Source organism: Muntiacus reevesi, chromosome 2 (assembly GCF_963930625.1).
Source record: "Muntiacus reevesi chromosome 2, mMunRee1.1, whole genome shotgun sequence".
NCBI classification, from domain to species: Eukaryota; Metazoa; Chordata; class Mammalia; order Artiodactyla; family Cervidae; genus Muntiacus; species Muntiacus reevesi.
Window position 1 is genome coordinate 142,871,419 of NC_089250.1, and position 6,186 is coordinate 142,877,604.

At 37.0% G+C, this 6,186-nt stretch overlaps 1 protein-coding gene across 1 annotated transcript in view; it reads right to left on the reverse strand.

Moving 5' to 3' along the window:
- Nucleotides 1-6,186, reverse strand: part of HPSE2 (heparanase 2 (inactive)) — a 663,548-nt gene that overhangs the window by 600,569 nt on the left and 56,793 nt on the right. The gene's annotated exons all lie outside the window — the stretch shown is intronic.

Consider the following 6,186-nt stretch of genomic DNA (forward strand, 5'->3'; position numbering starts at 1 on the left):
AGAGGAGAGTGAAAAAGCTGACTTAGAACTCAACATTCAAAAAACTAAGATTACAGCATCCAGTCCCATCACTTCATCGCAAATAGATGGAGAAAAAATGGAAATAGTGGCAGATTTTATTTCTTGGGCTCTAAAATCACTGCAGATGGTACCTGCAGCCATAAAGTTAAAAGATGTTTTCTCCTTTGAAGAAAAGATATGACAAACTTAGATAGAATATTAAAAAGCAGAGACATCACTTTGCTGACCAAGATCTGTATAGTCAAAGCTATGGTTTTTCCAGTAGTCATGTAATGGATGAGAGAGTTGTACTGTAAAGAAAGTTGAGCACCGAAGAACTGGTATTTTGAACTGTGGTGCTGAAAAAGACTCTTGAGCGTCCCTTGGACAACAAGGAGATCATACCAGTCAATCCTAAAGGAAATCAGTCATGAATATTCATTGGAATAATCATTCACTGATGCTGAAGCTGATGTTCCAATATTGTGGCCACTTGATGCGAAGAGCTGACTCACTCGAAAAGACTCAATGCTGGGAAAGACTGAAGATAAAAGGAGAAGTGGGCAGCAGGGGATGAGATGGTTGGATGGCATCACCGACTCAATGGACATGAGTTTGAGCAAACTCTGGGAGGTAGTGAAGGACAGGGAGGCCTGGCATGCTGCAGTCCATGGGGTCACAAACAGTCTGAGACAGCTTAGCAACTGAACAACAATAATCTGTTCTGTAATCCTAAATGATAATGAGTAACATTATTATCCCTAATTTATGTATGGAAAAACCGAGGTTCACAAAGCTTAAGTGACTTACTCAAGTTCACAAACCATGGTGAGTCCCAAATCCCAAAATTTTCAAAGCCAAATTCACTGATTGTTCCAGAAGTTACTCCTATATAGAAACTAATGAACTTAATAGTACCTTCTTATACTATGCAGTAGCATACTACAGCTGATCTATCCAGAAAAGAAACACGGATGATATTTTCCCAAAAAACATTACAAAACTTGTACCAAAATACACTATAATGAAGAAAGAGGGGTTTCAATTATCCTGACATCTTCTGATAGAAATCTGATTCAAAGAACAGAATATCTACTAAACTATTTCCTATCTAACAAACATTTTGTTCAGAAGGCAGAAGAAGCAATAACTGATATCAACGTCATTTAATCCAGAAATTTGAAATAAAATGAACAAATTACCTTAACATTAAGAATAGTAAGAAAACAATGGGCACAGCCTAACATACATCCTAAACTTTTAAAAAGTACATTTCAACAATGTTTGTGGAAAACATAGATTTGCAATATAGACTTTTTTTTTTGAGGTATAGTTGATTCATAATATTATATTAATCTCAGGTATACAAGTTCATGATTCAGTATTTTTATATTAATAGTTATTTAAAATTATAAAATATTGGCTATATTCCCTGTGGTGTGCAATATATCCTTGCGGGTTATTTATTTTATACATGGTAGCTAGTACTTCTTAATCTCTTGCCCCTATTTTGCCTCTCCTTCCTTCCCTCTACCTGCTGGTAACCACTAATTTGTTCTCTATATCTGTCTTTTCTGTTTTGCTATATTCATTCTTTTGTTTCATTTTTTAGATTATCCCATATGTAAGTGATAACATACAGTATTTGTCTTTCTCAGATTTATTTCACCGAGCATAATACCCTCCAGGTCCATTCACATTATTGCAAATGGCAAGATTTCATCTTCTTACGACTGAATAATATTCCACTGATCCATCAACAGATGAAAGGATAAAGATAAGATAGATAGATAGATCACAACAGTGACCAACTCCCAATCAGTCATATGATTTACAAATATTCTTCCCCATTCAGTAGACTGTCTTCACTTTGACAATGGTTTCCTTGGCCGTGCAAAAGCTTTGAAGTCCATTTGTTTATTTTTGCTTTCATTTGTCTTTATCTTAAGAGACAGATCCAAAAAAAATTTCCATCATTTATGTCATATAGTGTTATGCCTATGTTTTCTTATATGAGCTTTATGGTTTCTGTTCTTACATTTAGATCTTTAAATCACTTTGAATTTACTTTTCTGTGAGAAAGTAGTCCAGTTCAATTTATTTACATGCAGCTATCCAATTTTCCCAGCACCACTTACTGAAGAGATTGTTTTTCCCCATTGCACATTCTTATCTCTTCTGTCATAGATTAATTGACCATAAATGTGTGGGTTTATTTCTGGACTCTCCCTTCTGTTTCATTGATCTATGTCTGTTTTTGTGCCAGTGCCATTCGGTTTTGATCACTGTAGCTTTGTAGTACAATCTGAAGTCAGGGAGCATAACACCTCAGGATCTGTTCCTCTTTCTCAAGATTGTTTTGGCTATTCAAGGTCCTTTGCGCTTGCATACAAGTTTTAAAATTAAATGTTCTAGTTCTGAGGGAAAAAAATGCCATTGGTATTTTGATAGGGATTGTATTGAATCTACAGACTGCCTGGGGTAGTATGACCATTTTAACAATATTGATTCTTCCAATCCATGAACAAGGAGTATCTTTTCATCTGTTTGTGTTATATTCAATTTCTTACACCAGTATCTTAAAAGTTTTCTTAGTACAAGTCTTAGGTAGGTTTCTTCCTAGATATTTTATTCTTTTTTATGTGAGTGTAAATGAGATTCTTTAGTTTCTCTTTCAGATAGTTTGTTGCTATATAGAGATGCAACAAATAGATGTATGCTAATTTTGTATTCTGCAGCATTACCAAGTTCATTGATGAGCTCTATATGTCTTCTGGTGGCATTTTTAGGATTTTCTATGTACAGTATCATGTCATCTGCAAACAGTGACAGTTTTACTTCTTCCTTTCCAATTTGGATTCCTTTTATTTCTTTTCCTTCTCTGATTTCTGTGGCCAGGACTTTCAAAACTATGTTGAATAGAAGTGATGAGAGTAAACAAACATCCTTGTCTTGTTCCTCATCTTAGAGGAAATGCACTCAGCTTTGAACATGATGTTATTAATAGCTGTACATTTATCATAAATGGCCTTTACTATATTGAGGTACGTTTCCTCTATGCCCACTTTCCTGAGATTGTTTTATCATAATTGGATGTTGAACTTTATCAAAAGCATTTTCAACATCTACTGAGATGACCACGTGGCTTTATTCTTCAATTTGTTAATGTGATGTATCACACTGATTGATTTGCGAGCACTGAAAAATCGTTGCATTACTAGGATAAATTCCACTTGATTGTTGTGTATGATCCTTTAATGCATTGTTGAATTCAGTTAGCTTATATTTTGTTGAGAATTTTTACATCTCTGTTCATACAGGTAACATGCAATTTTCTTTTTTTGTGATTTTTTCTATCTGGTTTTGGTATCAGGGTGATGCTGACCTCACAGAATAAGTTCAGAAGTGTTCCTTTTTCTGAAATTTTTTTTGAGTAGTTTCAGAAGGATAGGTATTAATGTTTGGTAGAATTCAACTATGAAGCCAGCTGGTCTTGAATTTTTACTACTGATTCAATTTCGTTACTGTTAATTAGTCTATTTGTACTTTCTTCCTGATTTGGTTGGGAGGTTATATATTTCCAAAAATTTGTCCATTTTTTTCTAGGGTGCACATTTTATTGGTGTATAGCAATCTCTTATGACCCTCTGTATTTCTGTGCTGTCAGCTGTAAATTCTTTTTTATTTCTGGTTTTACCGACTGTGGCCTTCTTTTTTTTTTTTTTTTTTTTTGATGAGTCTATTTAAAAGTTTATCAATTTTGTTTATCTTTTCCAAGAACCAGCTCTTAGTTCCATTGATTTCCCTATTTTTTGTTAGTCTCTATTTCATTTATTTCAGCTCTGATCGTTATGACTGCTTTCCTTCTGCCAAATTTGGGTTTTGTTTGTTCTTTTTCTAGTTCCTTTAGGTGTAAGGTTAGTTTGTTTCTTTGATATTTTTTTTCTTTCCTGAGGTAAAGCATAAGTCACTATAAACTTCCTTCTTAGAACTACTTTTGCTCTATCCCATTAATTTTGGATCATTGTGTTTTCATTTTCACTTGTCTACAGATATTTTTTATTTCTTCTTTGATTTCTTCACTGATACATTAGTTGTCTAGTAGCATGTCTTTCCACATGTTTGTGTTTTTTCCTTAACTACTGAAAGTGGATATGGATGATTTTTTACTACTTTCGTGCTTTAACATTCCCACTTGCTTTGTATGTCATTGACTTACTACCCTTACTGTGTATTTGCGTTTCCAGAGAGCTTTTTCTTTTCATAATTTTCACATTTCTAGTTATGACCATTTCTTTTCCATTTAGAAAAGGCTTTTTAACATTTTTGTAAAGATGATTTTGTGGTGCTGAACTCTCTTAGGTTCTGCTTGACTGCAAAATTTTTTATCTCTCCAAATATGAATGAAACCCTTGCCAGGAAGAATACTCTTAGTTGTAGGTTTTCCTCTCTCATAGTTTTAAATATCATGCCACTCCCTTCTGACCTACAGAGTTTCTACTGAAAAGTCAGCTGACAGGCTTATGGGAGTTCTTTCATAGGTAACTCGTTCCTTTTTCCCTTCTTGCTTTTAATATTCTTTATTTATCTTTCATTTTTGTCACTTTAGTTACAATGTGACTTGGTGTAGGCCTTTTGGATTGATCCTGTTTGGAATTTTCTGTGGCTCCTGGACCTGGATGTGTTTCTATTCCCAGTTTAGGGAAGTTTTCCACTCTTATGTCTTCAAATATGCTCTCTGCCATTTTCTCTCTCTCTTCTCCTTCTGGGACCCCTACAATGCGAATGTCAATATACCTGCTACTAAGTCGCTTCAGTTGTGTCCAACTCTGTGCGACCCCATAGATGGCAGCCCATCAGGCATCCCCGTCCCTGGGATTCTCCCGGCAAGAACACTGGAGTGGGTTGCCATTTCCTTCTCCAATGCATGAAAGTGAAAAGTGAAAGTGAAGTCGCTCAGTCATGTCTGACTCTTAGTCACCCCATGGACTGCAGCCTATGAGGCTCCTCCGTCCGTGGGATTCTCCAGGCAAGAGTACTGGAGTGGGGTGCCATTGCCTTCTCCTTAATATACCTGATGTTGTCTCAAAGGTCTCTTACAGAGTCCTCATTTTTTCTTTTCTATTCAGCTTCAACGATTTCCACTATTCTGTCTTCCAGCTCACTAATCTGTTCCTCTGTATCATTTAAATTACAGTTTATTCTTTCTAGTATATTTTTTAGTGTATTTTTGGCTGCTGGGTCTTTGTTGTGGTGCACAGGCTTTCTCTAGTTGCAGTGAGCGGGGGCTACTCTCTAGTTAGGGTGTGTGGGCTTCTCATTGTGATGGTTTCTCTTGTTGCCGAGCATGTCCTCCAGAGCAGGAGGGCTTCAGTAGCTGCAGCATGCACCCAGAAGTTGCAGAATGCAGACTCTGGAATGCATGGGCTTCAGCAATCATGGCACAAGGGCGTAGTTGCCCCTCGCATGTGGGATTTTAGTTCTTGGACCAGGGGTTAGACCTGTGTCCCCTGCATTGGCAGGTGGATTCTTAACCATTTGGGAAGTCTCCTTTTTAGTGTATTTTTAATCTCTGTTATTATAATCTTCATCTCTGCTTGGTCTTCATCTTTATATTTTCTCTTTGTTTAAAATTTCTAACTTCTCATACTATTGATCTATTCTTCTCCCAAATTCTTTGATCATCTTTATAATCAATACCTTTAACTCTTTATTGGGTAGATTGCCTATCTACACTTAATTCTTCTGGGGTTTTATTTGTTCTTGCATTTGAAACTTGTTCCTGTTGCTGCATTTTGCCTGATTTGCTGTTTTTGTTTCTATACATCTGGTAGGTTGGTTACATTTCCAGACCTTGGAGAAGGCACCTTTTGTAGGAGACACACTATGCATCCAAGCAGCATACTCTCCTCTCCATATGGTCACCAAACAATATGTTCTAGGCAGGCCCCCTATGTGGGTTGCATGGGTCCTCCTGTTTTGGAGGACTACTATTGTGGGTGGTCTCATAGGCATGGCTGGCCTTGGTTCAGTTGATTACCAGGCCCTGCCTTGTGTGGAGGTTGCTGGCTGATGGTTGAGGAGCTGGGTCACAAGGTGGCTGTCTGTGGAGTCATGAGGGGTCCTGGGGCTAGTGCTGGCTCACTAGTGGGCAGAGTCAGGTTCTGGAGTTGGTGGGACCTGGGT